At 58.9% G+C, this 15045-nt stretch overlaps 1 protein-coding gene across 7 annotated transcripts in view; it reads left to right on the top strand.

The window, feature by feature from the left end:
- The window catches only part of TNS3 (tensin 3), a 206009-nt gene that overhangs the window by 79270 nt on the left and 111694 nt on the right, over positions 1–15045 (top strand). The window contains exon 1 of one of the 7 annotated variants that reach the window (XM_027573537.2): positions 8280–8402. The exons of 5 other annotated variants lie outside the window; for them this stretch is intronic. The gene's annotated coding sequence lies outside the window, so the exon portion shown is untranslated. Of the gene's footprint in view, positions 1–8279; positions 8403–8860; positions 8909–15045 lie in introns of those variants that run through there. One more of the 7 variants, XM_027573534.2, reaches the window with a different exon arrangement.

The raw sequence follows: 15045 nt of genomic DNA, 5'->3' as shown, positions 1-15045 counted from the left end.
ACGTCTGCCTTCCCCAGGGGCCGGAGCGCTGGAAGACAAGGTGCCCGCCCATCTCTACCACGGCCTTGACCTTCCTCAGGCGAGGAGGAAGGGGCCCAGAGGCTTAGCGCCCTCCAGGAGCGTAAGGTGTCCCTCCACGTAAAGAGACGGGGCCATATGCTTAAAAATACAACTGGACTAGACTGTGGTTGTGATTCCTTCTGAAACGTTACTGTGTCAGATGTGCTGTGTGGGGCCGTTAGAATGGGGAGGTTTTCCAGATGTTCTGGCGTGAACCCGAGACGAATGATCGAGGGGTTCGTATCGATTCAGTTGCGGTCCAGCCTCCTTATTCGTTGATTTTGTGTGTGCACATCTGCGACCTTGCTAGAATGTGTTTGTCATCCCAAACCCGCTGTCCCTCTGCATCCAGGGTCACTCGTGGACACGCGCAGGACCCACCGAGCACATCCGCAGCTGAGGCAGACCCCGGGCGGCGTTCCCTCAGCCCTCCTGCTCTGTGTGAACACCTGTCCTTCCCGAGGTGTGTGCAGGGACACGTGGTTTTGCATTTCTGTGCTTTTTGTGGGTCGTTTCACCTGGAAATGGAACCATGTGCGCATAGGTATGTCTGGTGCTCTAAGCACAGGAAAGCTGTGCGGCCAGTGGTCACGGTGACGGTGAGAACCTCACGACCTGCCATAGCAGGACTCGAGTGCACTGATAAGGTGTTGATGGTAGGTCCTCAGGCTGTTCCGTTGCCGTGTTGGCGCCTAAGAACTCCCTTTACCCCCGACCTGCCCATCAGAGAGCGCGGACCCCAGCCCGCGTTCGCCGCCTCCCGGTGAGCCTGTGGTGGGCAGTTCCCGTGGTGTTTTGGGGTGCCAGGGAGTAGGGAAGGAGGCTGTTACTGTGGCACCAGAAGAGCTCCCTGGGATCCCGAGCCCCAGCCCTGCTGCGTGCACTTGCTGCGTGCCCCACCGTGCCCAGCCTGGTCCTCCACTCAGTCTCGGCCAAGTGCGTTCGGGAGGGTCCCCGCCCGGCAGGCTTCTGCCCCTGGGCTGGACTGAGTGTGGGTGCGTGCTGCTGTGACCCATGTCGTTCTCCCTAGGATGGCAACAGTTATGTGTCACACGCTGTCCACCCACTTCTCACTCACTCAGCCTGTCCTTTTAAATAGTCGGGATTTGGGATGCGTGGGTGACTCAGTCCGTGAAGCGTCTGCCTTGGGTTCAGGTCATGGTGCCAGGGTCCTGGGATCGATCCCTGCATCGGGTTCCCTGCTCGGTGGGGAGTCTGCTTCTCCCTCTCCCTCTGCTGTTCCCCCTGCTTGTGTTCCCTCTCTCTCTCTGACAAGTAAATAAAATCTTAAAAAAATAAAAATTAAAAAATGGTTGGGATTTGTAGGTGGTTGTTGAGTCGAAATGCCTGTGGCCTTGCAGAATGCTAAGCCTCACTCACTTGCACACTTCCTTGCGTCTGAAGCGGACGGCCGTGTCCGTCTGTCTTTGCGTCCCGTCCCGGGGCTGGGGTTCTCCTGTTCTCAGCGAACCCTCCGAAATTGCCCATTTGGCCACCTCCAGGTGTTGTGAAAGCTTGCTGGGACGGCCCACCTCCCCTTTGCTCTCGGTTTGCCCCACCCTGCAGCTGTCCTGTGCGGTCCAGAGGAGCCAGGGCGCTGGGGCCCTGCCCTCCCAGGACACGGACCCGCCTTCAGAGCTGCAGCAGGTTTCTGCCCTTTTAGGCTCACGAGTTGTCGGTTTGTGCAGTGTTTTGTTAAACTCTGCGGTGACGGCAGCCAGTGCATCTGGCCAGAACAGGTTTGGGAGTGGACACAGTGGGCGCCCAGTCCGTGTCTGGTCCACGTCCAGTCCGTGTCTGGTCCATGTCCGGTCCACATCCGGTCCCTGTGCAGGGGGATGGAGGATGTGGTACAGGATCGGAGAGGCAGGTCCGAGTGCCTGGCCAGGGGCAGTGGGTGGCAGGCATCAGTCTTCCAGAACGAAGGGGGTGTCCAGCCAGTAGGGCAGCCTGGGGTGACTTCATTTATTTAAATCATTTAAATTTTTTTTCTCATGGAAATATAGTCAGCGTTACATTGGTTGCATTGGTTTCAGACGTAGAGAGACGTAACAGGTCTATACATTACGCACGCCATGTTCACCCTGCTATCTGTAGGTACTGTCACCTCACCACTGACTGTGTTCCCTGTTCTGTGCCTTTCATCCCGTGACTTGTTCACTCCATCACTGGAAGCCTGTGCCGCCCCCTCCCCTTCTCCCGTTTGCCCCCTCTCCCCCCTCCCTTCGGGCGCCCGTCCGTTTCTTCTCTGTACTTATGGGTCTGATTCTGCTTTTTGTTTGTGCGTTTGTTTTGTTTTTTAGATTCCACATGTAAGTGAGATCATATGGTGTTTTTCTCTGTCTGAATCATTTCATGCAGCATAATACCCTCTAGGTACATCCATGTTGCTGCAAATGGCAGGATTTCATTCTTTCCTGCATCTGAGTAATATTCCACTGTGTGTGTGTGTGTGTGTGTGTGTGTGTGTGTGTGTGTGTGTGTGTGTGTGTGTATACCACTTCTTTATCCATTCATCAACCAGTGGACACTTGGGCGGTTTCCATATCTTGGCTGCAATAAGCATAGGGCTGCGTGCAGCTTTTCAAATTAGTATTTTGCTGTGTCTAATAAGAGGTCATATCCAAAATATATAAAGAACAACCCAACACCAAAAAAACAAATAATTTGATTAAGAAAATGGGCCAATGACCGGAATACACATTTTTCCTATGAAGACATCTAAATGGAGGACAGACACATGAAAAGATGCTCATCATCACTCATCATCAGGGAAATGCAAATCAAAACCACAATGAGATATCATCTCACACCTGTCAGAATGGCTAGTATCAAAGAGACAAGAAACGGCAGGTGTTGGCGGGGATGCGGAGAAAGGGGAACACCCCATGCACTGTTGGTGGGAATGCAAACTGGTGCAGCCGCTCTGGAAAACAGTATGGAGGGTCCTCAAAAGATGAAAAATGGAAATACCACGTGATCCAGTAATAACACTACTGGGTGTTTATCCAAAGAAAGTGGTCTCATTCATTTGGTTCTTAGAAGGCAGGATAAGGTTTAAGCCCAATCAGCAAACCTCTAGGGGGCTCTCACTGGCTCCAGCCAAAACTCACCTGCTGTTTTGAATTTGACATGAATCTGTCTTTTCTTTCTTTTTTTAGAGAGAGGGGATGGTGGGGGAGGGGCAGAGGAAGAGAGAGAGAGAGAGAGAGAGAGAGAGAAAATCTCAAGCAGGCTCCACATTGAGTGCAGAGCCTGACACAGGGCTCGATCTCATGACCCTGAGATCACGACCTAAAAGCCGAAATCAAGAGTCAGATGCTTAACCGGCTGAGCCACCCAGGTGTCCTGCATCTGTCTTTTCTGGACTGCGATCCTTGCTGTCCAGCATGTAACTCCACACTTAGTCTTATGTTTACCACCCGCCCTCGTACATCTTCCCCTTTGTGTTGTTCGGCTCCACCGTTTACGGGGTGTGGGGGGGGGTCCACACACATGGTAAGTGCTGGGCAAGGTAGGGATTGAAGTTAGCTGTTCAGTGAATTGCCTCTGTCAGGGAGGTGTCCGTGGGGATTATAGGGTCTAACCTGTGGACTCCCTGATACCCAGTCTTACTCCTACGACCCCTTTAAACAGTGCCGACTTCAGCTACGCTGGAATCATCCTCATGGAGGAGTTGCCACAGCGTCTGATCACCCCGCGCTTTTGCATTTCCATCGGTCTCCCTCTGCACATGAACATTTCTTGTGCACGCTGTTCTCCCAGCCTTTTTAACCTGCCGTCGGGAAGGGGAGACAGCCTCTCTTGTGGGGTCCCAGGTGCCCTTCTGAACAGGGGGCTCTTTCCACATCTGGGACTCCACATGCCCATCTGGCTGCACACAGTCAGCCTACACTTCCTGCAGGGAGAGGGCAAAGCTGGGAGGGAGCAGGGGGACCCCGGGAGCAGTGGGCCGGCATCTCGGTCCTCACGCGTGCATTCAGGGAAGCCTCTGGAGCGCCAGGTGCTGCGCCGTGCATGTCCTGGCCGCTCAGGAGGGCCCTGCTGTTTCTCTTGTTACGGATTTAGCATCCTGGAGATACTCGATCTTTGCTCCAAGCTCTGACCTGGGGGAGCAGATGGGGGGGACGCATCCACAGGAGCCCCGAGGCATGTCCCTCTCCTACCTGCTCCACTCCTGGGGACACGGTTTCCCCTGTCCCGACACCTCGAGTCCCTCTTCAGGTTTGCCAAGGCGATTCCATCTGGTCTGCTCCTCACCATTCGGACCTTTGTCCCCTCTGGAGCACAGGTGTGTGCAGTCCCGGAGATTACAGGACACCTTCCAAGAGACGGGCTGTAGGAAGTTCTCCCGACAAGAGTTGCAAAGAAATTGCCCTTGCAGGTGATTATCCCAAGGCAACCACTAAAGATGCTGAGAAGTTGCAAACTGTGGGATGTTTATCACATGTACCACCTGCGGGAGACGAACATTCAGGTGTATGGGAAATTGGGCTCTAGCTGGACTCCGGATACCACACAGCGGTTAAAAATTACTTTGTGGGAGAAAATTTGAGGACCGTATTGTAAAGTTTAGGATTATAAACTTTCGGATCCAACCCGGGCTGGACATCTGGCCTCCCGGAGTGTAGAAAGGAGAGAAAAGAGATTGGTGTGTGTAGAAGGCATTGCTGGTCTAAACCTGGTCATCGGCCCATGATGCGTTCCCAGATTGAAACTCTGGAGTGTAGAGGCCGCGCCTGAACATCAAGGGAAGCGGGACTCGCGGTGCCGGCGAAGCTGAGCTTTGGCGGAAGTCCCAGTCCGTGTCTTGTCGGTCTGTCCATGAGGGTCCCTCAGCAGGGGCAGCCGGCCTCGGGTCCCCGGCCGGGACCTAGGGCAGCCGTGTGCCCTTAGTCAGGTCGGGACGGGCAGGTGCCAGGAGCTTTATTTCCTCACAGGTGAAAAGGAAACAACATTTGAGTGAGGAATTAATAAGATCACGTGTGAATGCTGTCCAGCGTGTTCTATTCCGCACGCAGTAGGTAGGGTGACGTTATTTGGGGTGACTTTGTGGATAGGGTCCACCCCAGGAAGCTTCTTTCCTGATTTTATCTGTGTTCTTTGGGTCCAGCACCGTGTTGTCCTCTCGCTCTTGTGCCTGGCTCTTAATTGTCGGAGAATAACTCGGGCGTGGAGTCTCCTCAGCGTGGGAACAGCTTGGTTAGAAAAGCCGACAGGGTGTTTCGGGGCAAAGCTTGTCTGTGGCTGGGCTGCCAGGAGCTCGCCCGGGCTCAGGACCGCCCCGGCTGAATGTCTTCTCCTGCTCACGGGTGAGGACCCGAGGGGACAGGGTGTGCCGGTGCCACCAGGACGACCTGTCTGTGGAGACGGAGCTGGGCTTGGAGCCCAGTTTCTCCTGCCGAAGGTGCTGTCCTGGGGTCCTCACGCTGAAGTGACAGGACAGTGGCAGAGGCACCATTTTGGGTGGTGGTGGAGGAGCCCTGTGGGCTGTGTCTTGTGGATCATTCCTATGGGTCATGTCCTATGGGCCATGTCCTGTGGGCTGTGTCCCGTGGACTGTGTCCTGTGTCCAGTGAGTCGTGTCCGGTGGGTTGTGTCCTGTGGGTCGTGGACTGTGTCCTGTGGGTCAGGTCCTGTGGGCTGTGTCCTTTGAGTCGTGTCCTGTGGGCCATGTCTTGAGTCATGAGTCGTGTCCTGTGGGCCGTGTCCTGTGGGTCGTGGACTGTGTCCTGTGGGCCGTGTCCTGTGGGCCGTGTCCTGTGGGCCGTGTCCTGTGGGTCATGGACTGTGTCCTGTGGGTCAGGTCCTGTGGGCCGTGTCCTGTGGGCAGTGTCCTATGGATCGTTAACTGTGTCCAGTGGGCTGTATCCTGTGAGCTGTGTCCCGTGGACTGTGTCCTGTGGGTTATGTCCAGTGAGTCACGTCCAGTGAGTCATGTCCAGTGAGTCATGTCCAGTGGGCCGTGTCCTGTGGGTCTTGTCCTGTGGGTCGTGGACTGTGTCCTGTGGGTTGTGTCCAGTGAGTCAGGTCCCGTGGGCCATGTCCTGTGGGTTGTGTTGTCTGTGGCTTGCCCACGTGCTCCCACAGTGTAGGTCCGTTGATCCCCACTCTGTCTCCGCACCATCTCCCTCCTCAGCGACAGGACCAGGTTCTGTGGGTTCCACTCCTCTCTCCTGTTCTCTTGGTTGCCCAGACCCCCTTTCTGGCCTCAGCAGCTGCCTGCACAAGGGTCCTTCCCCTGCCCCCTGGCCTCCGTGGACAGCCTTGGTGGCGAGAAGAGGACCCGCTAATAAAGCGGACGCTTACCGAGGGCGTGCCTCGGGCCGGGGAGCGTGGTCTCACCCGACGTTTCTGCACGGAGTCATGTTCTCTGACCATCCCCAGTGTGCAGATGGGCACACGGCGCCTTCCAGAGGTCAAGTGTCTGTGGCCTGCAGGCGTTTTGGAGCATAGCCCTGGCTTACCGCTTGACCCCTGCCTCCCTTGGCCCTGCACTTTGCAGGCCCGACCTCCCCAGGTGCTCCTGGCTCCTCCGGGCCCAGCTCCACCCTGGAAGTCCCGCTGTTTCTGCCGCTGGACAGGACTCCTATCCTGCAGCCCCTCAGGGACACACCACTGTCACCGCTGTGCTGTTCTGTGGCACTTCCAGGCCTGCCACCCAGCCCCGCCGGGAGCTGTGTGGCTCATCGTGCTGCGGTGATCCCAAGTAGTGGGCCTGGTTTGGACGGAGCACGCGTGTCCGATGCTGGCCGGGGAGGATGCTCGCTGGATCGTCCTGGGCGTGTGTGAGAACAGACGGGGCCGCCGGAAGGCCCTGGTCTCCGTGCCAGTGGTCAGGTGCATGGGCTGGCCATCCTGGGAACCCCTGCGGTGCCCTTCTCATGGCAGCAAAGCTATGGTCCTGGACTGGGCAGCTCGGTGGGCGCACCGGGCCCCCTTCCCAGGACCATGAGACCTTCACTCTGGGATGTCCAGGTGGGGTGGGGGTCCTCCCTCTTGGTCCACACTTGTCAGCCTCTGACGGTCTCGGAGGCTCGGAGCTGGCTCTTCCACGGGGCCGACCGTGGTGGGAGGCCTGGGCCTCGGAGCAGAGCTGGGACCGGTGCTCCCAAGAGTGAAATGCAGTTTGTCTGCCGGTCTGCTGACCGGACAGGTGAAGGGATGGCTGTCCGCACGTTCTCTCTTGGGAAGCCCCGCTGTCCTGCAGGAGCCGAGCCGCCTGGGGCAGAGACCCCGGCCTGTGGGCTCAAGGGCTCCCTGAACGTCGGGGCTGGAAAGACACCCTGCGTGGCTCCCTCTGCAGCAGGGCCCCTGGGTCCTGGCGCCGGGGCCAGGATTGTGAGGGCCCTGAGGGACCCACCACACCCTCCCCGTGTCCTCTTTATGAGGACAGGTGTTCTCATGAAGTGATCGATTAAAATAAAAGAATCCATGTGTGTGAGGCGTCATTATCGATGAGCCCACTTGGGTCTCCCTCTGAATTTAAGGGACATGACGGGCCATAGGTTAATGAAATTTGGCTGGTTGCCAGTGTAGACCTCGGCGGTGGGGGACGGTGCTCTGCCGTGGGCCCCTCCTCTCTTGATTCCGAGTGACGTGTGACCTCGGTCCATCCAGCCTCAGGCCAGGTGCCTGTCCCACTGTCTGCCAGACGTCCAGCCCCATCTCTCTTTCTGTTTTGGCCTCCAGGAGATTTGGGAGCCCAAGGGGCATGTGTTAGGAGAGAAGCCTGCTCCTTCTCTGGTCCAGCAACACACTTTGACCTTGTTTCTGTGTTCGCTTCGTGGTTTTGTGTGAATGTTAAGGGGCAGAAGGAAGGTGGGGGGAGGGCGGAGGGCGGGAACCAGGCACCTGTCAGGCTCAGGATGCTGGCCAGCGACCTGCCCACCCAAGGAATCAATCCGTGGTCGGTTGGTCTTGGGGCAGGGGGCTCTTTGGACACAGGAGACCCCTCTCTGTGCCCCTATGTCAACAACCCCCCCCCCGGAGGGCAGGTGTCAGTCCCTGAGGACACGGCCCCCACCCGGTGAGGGCTGTCCTGCTGGCCGTGGGCCCTGCGGGGCCTCGGAAGGGCTGGGCAGCTGGTGCCTGTGCCCTGCGTGCAGGCATGCGTGCTGCCGCTGTGGGCTGGGCGTGCCTGCTGGCGTTGGCACTGCTGTCCTTGAGACTTCCCCAGCCGCAGCGGGGCGGGCGCTGTCCCACCTGCTCTTGGCCCTGCCACCCCCTTAGGCCAGGCGCTCGGAGAGGGTGCAGGACTCCAAGCAGGGAAGGGGCGAAGCGGTGGGAGGGAGCTGCTTCTGAAAGGAAGGAGAAGCCCTGGCCGGCCCCTCGGCAGCACGGTGAGTTCCTCCCCGAGGGCTCTGTGGGGCCCCCCACGGGCTGCCGCGTGCTCTTGGCATTGGGTCGGTCCCTGGCGCCCCTCCTCTGTTCGCCCGTGTCCTTGTTGTGCAGCGAAGGGGCAGTAAAAGTTCCACGTGGCGCCATGTGGGACGCTTCCCCTGCTGGGGACCCCAGACGGGGGTGAGTGAGAGCTCGGTCCCCCGCCCCCCTGCGCCCCAGACCTCCTTCCTCCCTGCTGCGGGCCTTCTCCCCCCACCCAGCGTCCTGCGTCCTGCGTCCTGCGTCCATCCGTATGGTGCAGACCAGCCTACACACCCCAGAATTCTGAGTAGTTGGTGACAAATTACCACAGATAAAATCTCAGACTGAGCGAGACCTTGTTTCTCATAGAGGAGCTTGGGGAAAGTGACGTTGTTGTCATTTCCTAACTTGAGCCTCGTATGTCTTTCCTGGAGAGTTCCCAGGACCTGCCGCCTGGGGTTGAGAGCGTTAAGAACAGTTCAAGGTGGGCGCTCCTGAGAGTGACTTTGTCTCTGGCGTTCTCCTTCTGGAAGGGAGAAGTAGCTGGCTGGCTGGCTGGCTTTGGGAAGGTTGCTCGTGGGCGTCTTGTTTCTCGGGTGGTACAGGTGGTTCCGTGGTCGCACCGGGTGCTGTGTTCCATGTGGACTTCCCGGGGTGGGGGGGGCTGCCTTTCGGGGGCCAGTCTGGCTCCCAAATGCCATGGTCGTGTGCACGGCTGATGTTTATTTAGTGCTTGTGTTTGGTCAGTTCCTGTTCTCAGCCCTATACACCTATTTCCTTATCGAATCCTGTCGACACTTCCACTTTCCAGAGGAGGAAACTGAGTCACGAAGGGTTGCGTCAGTCTCTCCAAGGTCAGGCAGGGCTGGCTTCAGACCCCGGCCTCGGAGTGGGAAGCGCTCGACCCCTGCAGCCTGCCTGCTGGGCCGTGGGTGAGTGACATAACCTTCAGGTGTGGCAGTGATTGCTTCTGAAAAGGGTTTTCCATTTATGTTTTTCTGTTTGCCCGAGTGGTGCGCTTCCGCTGGTGCCTCCTTCCCGAGGGCACAGGCGGCCTGCTCCCTGCCCGGTCGCCGGCCTGGGAGCCCTGCTTCCTTGTAAATCTGGCTTCAGTTACGCAATCGTCCCTTTTGTTCCTTTTTACGGAACTGTTCCCGCTGCGGGTTTCAGGGCCCGTCAGCTCGGTGGGCCCCACTTCTCCGGGGCCCCTGGCGTCCTCCCTGCATTTCACACCTTGCAAAGGGACTCTCTTTGCTCTTCCCCCGAAAGCCAGAGAGGGTGAGGGGAGGCGGGAAGCAGGGGTGCATGCAGCCTTTCATCTCCAGCCCTGGTGCTGCCCTCCCCTCCATGTGAGCGGGAGCGAGGGGTAAGCTCCCTGGTGGGCTCAGCAGTCTGCCTGGCCAAGAACACCCTGCCCCAGGTCCCTGTCTTCAGGCACGGGGATGCTCCCGTGAGGCTGCGCACAGCATGGTTGCAGGAGATTCCAGGGGAGAGCATCAGCGGGAATGCTGTTAGCGTGGCCCCCCGTCCGTAAGCAGAACGCACATTGGACAGCTCTGGGGAGCCATGCTGTCCGTGAGCCTTCCTCGGTCTCCGGGGGTCTGTGCTCGGCAGGGGACAGGCTCTTTCCCCCAATGTCGTCGATTCCCCGTGTCGTGACGTTGCCAAGGAGGACGCACAGACTACTTTTCACTCTGCTCCTCTTTGAGGTGGTAAGTCTGTTCAGGCCCCTCGGGTATGTTGACTTTTGTTATCCTAAGAAGAAAGCTAAGCAGGTACTTATTACCAAAACGCAAAAGCAGGATCCCTGTGCCTCTGACACAGCCAGATCATCCGTCAGACACGTTGAGGTTAGCGGTTGGCTTATTCCCTCCTTCCTCCTGCAGACCGCGTGCTCCGCCTGTTGCTAGGGACAGGATGTGGCCCCAAAGGCTGAACGGAACGTGGGAGCCATCGCCCCTGCGGGTCTTCATGGCAGAGGGTGCAGAGCATGCACAGAATGCACACAGCCAGTTATTTCTGTGCAGCTGCGATCTGGGCCCTCACAGGACTATAAACAGGACCAGGGATCAGGGGCTGCTTTGCTGGGGAGGCGATGTGTGAGCTGAGAGGTCTAGCATTAATAGGGGCTAACCAGATGAGGCTTGCGTAAGTGGGTGGGGAGCATTCCAGACCCGTAGGGCATGTGCAGAGGCCCTGGGGCAGGAGGGGTGGAGTGTGCTTGGGGGACTGGAAGGAAGGTTGTGGGACAGGAGTGGAGAGAGAGAGGCATCCGCCCTTTGCCCACAGCGGTGGGATATGGGGGCACGGCACCAGCATTAGCTCCCGTCCACATGCAGGACTGGTGCCCACGCCAGCCCGCATGGGGACACTGCCACTGCGTGAGTCTCCTTAGGCAGGTCTGCTCCGTCCTCCTGGTTTGCCAGAGAACATGCAGGAATCGCAGATGCTAACGATGCATTGCTCCTCGCCCACCCTGCTCTGGCCCCATAGTGCCCCTGCAGAGGGCTGGCTGTTACCTAGTAGCCCATTTTATGGATGAGGAGCCCGAGGCACCTGCCAAGGTCATACAGCCGGAGCCTTCGGAGTCCTCACGCGGACACTTAGAGACGGGCCTTCCTTCCTTTGCAGGACTGGCCGTCCCCGTGTGGCCCTGCGGTCACAGCCGCCCGGAGGGGTGTGGTGTGGTTCTGCCTGCCGTGTGACGGGGGCTTGCTGTCGGTGTCCTCCCTCTCTGCCTTCCCGCCCGGGGCTTACGTGTGTCCACACTGCCCTCCCCACCCCTGCCCCCCGGGCCGGTCCTTCTGTAAGCCAGCCGGTGGTCCTCTGTGCTCTGCTAGCCATGAGGCATGGGTGCAGATGTTTGTCCGGTGTCCCTTTTCCCAGAAGCCCATGGGAGCGCATCGGCTGCCGCTGCAATATGATACGGGGAGACCCACACGTCCGTCGCGTCTTTTGGCCTGGACAGCAGTCCCGTTAGGTGGGAATGCGGTGCCCCGACCCCAGTGCCCTGTGGGTTCTTTCCTGAGACGCAGGCCTTGCATCTTACAGTAAGGCTTTCAGAGCATTCATCTTGTGCCCCCACGGCCTGACGTGGGGCGTCCCTGAGCTACAGACCCAGCGGTGCCCATGGAGAGGGGGAAGGGGTGACGGGCTCCCTGCCGTCCTGCTGATCAGGTCCCAGACAAGATCAGCGATCAGTCCCACAGCTCCCCAGCCTTCCCGCCACGGGCCTGTCCTCTTAGAGAGGGGCCAGGTTATGAGCTGCGAAGCCATGGTACTGCAGGGTGTGGGGTTCTGGAGGACGGGGTGCTGGGTGTGGGGCTCTGGAGGACGGGGTGTGTGGGGTCACCATATGAAGAGCAGGTGTTTCCTGCCAGCCTTGCGTGGTCCCTCACCCCCAGGTGACGTAGGGACTGGGGTTCCTGTTCTGGGAAGACAAGTGTGGCTGAAGCTGGGGCAGGTGAAGGACCTGCCCATGATCATAGGGAGCAAAGTGGCCGAGTCCGCGTCGCCCGAGGAGCCTCGTCCCTTGACAGAGCCTGGACCAGCTCCACCTGAGAAAAGGCATCCAGCCCTGCCTTCTGCCCTGGGGGAAACCGACTCGGAAGCGCGCACTGGGCTCGGTGGGCCTCTCTGAATAAAAGACACTTGTGTCTGCATGCAGATCTCACGGTGGTCCCCGTCCCCTCCCGAAAGGTGGTGTGGGTTGATGTCCCACGGCTGCAAAATTGCTATTCCTGTGCCTGTTTCTCATATAAAATTTGCATCATTAGCCAAAGAAATGAGGGTCGATAATTGCAAAAGTGTGTTGAGCAAGACAGCCCCTCTGGGCCGATGGAATGACTGTTTACCTGGTGGAACGCCCGCTTGGCTGCTTGCCGGTGTGTCCCGGGCCGCAGGGGCTGGCCCTAGATGGCCAGGGAGGCCAGTGACTTCACCGGGGGCCCAGGACTGCTTTGGGGTCCAGTGGAGGAGCTCCTGGGCCGTTTCGGAGATGCGGCAGCGTGCGCTTTGCGGTTTACCTGTTGCGGGTGTAACCTTTGCTGCAGATTCCACTGGCACCCCCCCTCGCCCTCGGGTTTCGAGGTGCCTTTAGAAGGTGCGGGCTGCGATAAGCGCGCGCCAAAGCGGCCACGGGTGGAGGGGGCTGGGCTGGGCCGAGGCAGGTGGGGACCAGACGGGAGTACAGGAAACACCTGTTATCTCTCCAGACGTGGTGTCGGTCCATAAAGAGTGGCGTGTCCTTGGAAGGCTTCCGAGGGAGGTGGGCGGGCCGCTCTTTTCTTGCCAAAGCACACAAGAGAAACGTGCAGCTTGGGAGGCCTGGGGTCTTCATGCAAGAGAGGTTTTCTTAAACTTCCCAAACGTGGTTAGGGTGTAGGGTTCTGGTGAGCAAGGGACCTTCTTCAGTAAACTTTTACTAAGTTGGTTTCTGGGTCATTCCTAAGCCACGAACTGTGCTGTGGTGTATAAACGGGGGCCTGGTTTTTGAGCCCCGAGAGCAGGTAGATTCTTTGCTTTTGAGTGAAGATGCACAGAGACAGGGTAGCCCCGTGGCCCCCTCTGACCAGCGCCGTGTGCGGGAAAGTTGTGCCCTGTCCAGTTGGTGTGGGCCTGCCTCTTGTCTGCTGCACGGTGGACCTTCCCGGCAGCCGAGGGGCTGCTGTCCCAGTGTAGCGCAGCGTCCCCGGGGTCCGGTCACTGGTGCGTTGTCTGCTTGGCCAGGTTTCCCCCCATTGGGGGATGGTGGTGCACCTCGAGTCTCAGAGCCTGGCTGCTCCACTGGACTGACTCTCCAGGAGAAGCTCTCCCGACCTCCTTGATGTTGGTCTGGCCCGGGGACAGGCTTGGCAGCACGGGCTATGGGCCACCAGGGCCGGGGGATTGAAAAAGTCTCAAGTTTGGTGTGAGAAGTTGCTAATAACACTGTCTTCCCAAATGCCTGTTTCCCAGGCTGTGCAGCGAGGACAGTCCCGTCTGCTTTCCTGGGGTTCCGCTGGGAGCCAGGTGTCCCCACAGGTGTGGCTGTGCTTGCTGACCTCAGTCAGCCCTCACAGGGCACCGTGCTGGTGGAACGGTGAACCGGGGTCCAGGGCTGGCTGACCTCTGTCCTTGGGACCCCCCGTCACTTCCCCTGCACGCACCTGTTGGCCACGCCCGTCCCCTCGCTGTCCCCAAGGTGCAGAATGATGCCACTTCAGGGTTCGGGCACCGGCTGTGCTCTGCCCAAGACATATTCCCTTCAGGTGATCCCCTCCCTGCGGGGACCCCCAGCCCCTCCACGCTGAGCTGCAGCCATCACCGAGGGCTGGGGGTGTGGGCGTTGAGTGGTGGTTCTGTCGTCCCCTTGGGTGATGGGAGGGTTGGAAAGGTATTTGTGCCTTGTCCACACACTTACGTGCGTGGACCGTGTCTGGTGGTTCTCGGTCTGTGCACATCCGTTTGGTCTAAATTGGCATAGGGCACAGTGCAGTGGCTGCAGGTAGGCGTGAGAAGCCGTGGGAGGGTGGGCAGGCCTGGCATTCCCCTCGCTGTGTGTGTGTGTGTGCGTGCACGTGCATGTGTGTGTTCGGCGCTCTACCTTTTATGCACATGTCTCTGTGTCTATGAGCCTATCATCTGTCATGGATCCGTCTGCCATCCATCCATGCCAAGGGATGCAGGCGGGGATTCTTGGGGGCCTGCTGGGACCCCTCAGGGCTGCTTCGGGGAGAGTGGGCCCAGCCTCCCTGACCTCCCCGGGGCTGCTGTCCTGTTCCGCTTGGGGTCCAGGCACGAAGGGAGCGGGCTCAGTCAGCCCCCAGACTCGTCTGTAAGGGGACACGTAGGAGAGAGGCATGCGTCCGCCAGGGACAGCCAGCGGGCAAACTCTCTAGGCATCCTGTGCGCGGAGGAGGGCGCCCTCCAGGTCCTGTCTCTGCCTGGGGCCCGGATCACGGCCTCTGGTTTGCCGTTGGCTTAGGCACGGTGTTGGTGTGACTTCTGGGGAATGTCCGTCTCCATTCCCGAAGGAGCCAGGATGAACCGGGTGCCCAGTGGGGTGCTGGTGAAGTGGGGCGTCCGAGCCTGTGAAGGGTTCCCCGGGCCCGGGATCGGCGGGAAGCAGGAGGAAGGGCTGGGGGATCTGGGTGTCCTGCCGTGCACGTTCCCAGCATCACCCCCCTTCTGGGGGGGGTTGTGCCCTGGCTGGTCCGCAGAACGGGGCCAGGGCACGCGGCAGGCCCCAGAGAGGAGCCGCCCTGTCGTGGGAAGGGCTCTCCTCGCCTCTGCCATCTTGGGCAAATCCTTGCACATCCCTCTTAAGCCTTGGCTCCCCCGCTGCTGGAATGGGGAAGTGATTCGTACTCACGCGGTGGCTGGGCGTGTCTCCCGAAATCGTACATATGCAGCCTTTGGGTATCACGTTAACACACACACACACACACACACACACACACACACACACACACACACACACACACGCGCGGAAGGGTCGTGGACATTGTAAAGCAAGCTGGAGCTTTTCCCTGTTTGATGGGCTTCTTAAACCATAGACACAGTCATTAGTCTTTTATTTTCAAGTATATAGTAGCGGTGAAGTTGATGGTAACCGTGACCTTGGTGGAGCGCCGCCTGTGT

This window comes from Zalophus californianus, chromosome 12, assembly GCF_009762305.2.
Source record: "Zalophus californianus isolate mZalCal1 chromosome 12, mZalCal1.pri.v2, whole genome shotgun sequence".
Taxonomy (NCBI): Eukaryota; Metazoa; Chordata; class Mammalia; order Carnivora; family Otariidae; genus Zalophus; species Zalophus californianus.
The sequence above is the reverse complement of the archived record's forward strand: the minus strand, read 5'-3'. Positions and strand labels throughout refer to the sequence as shown.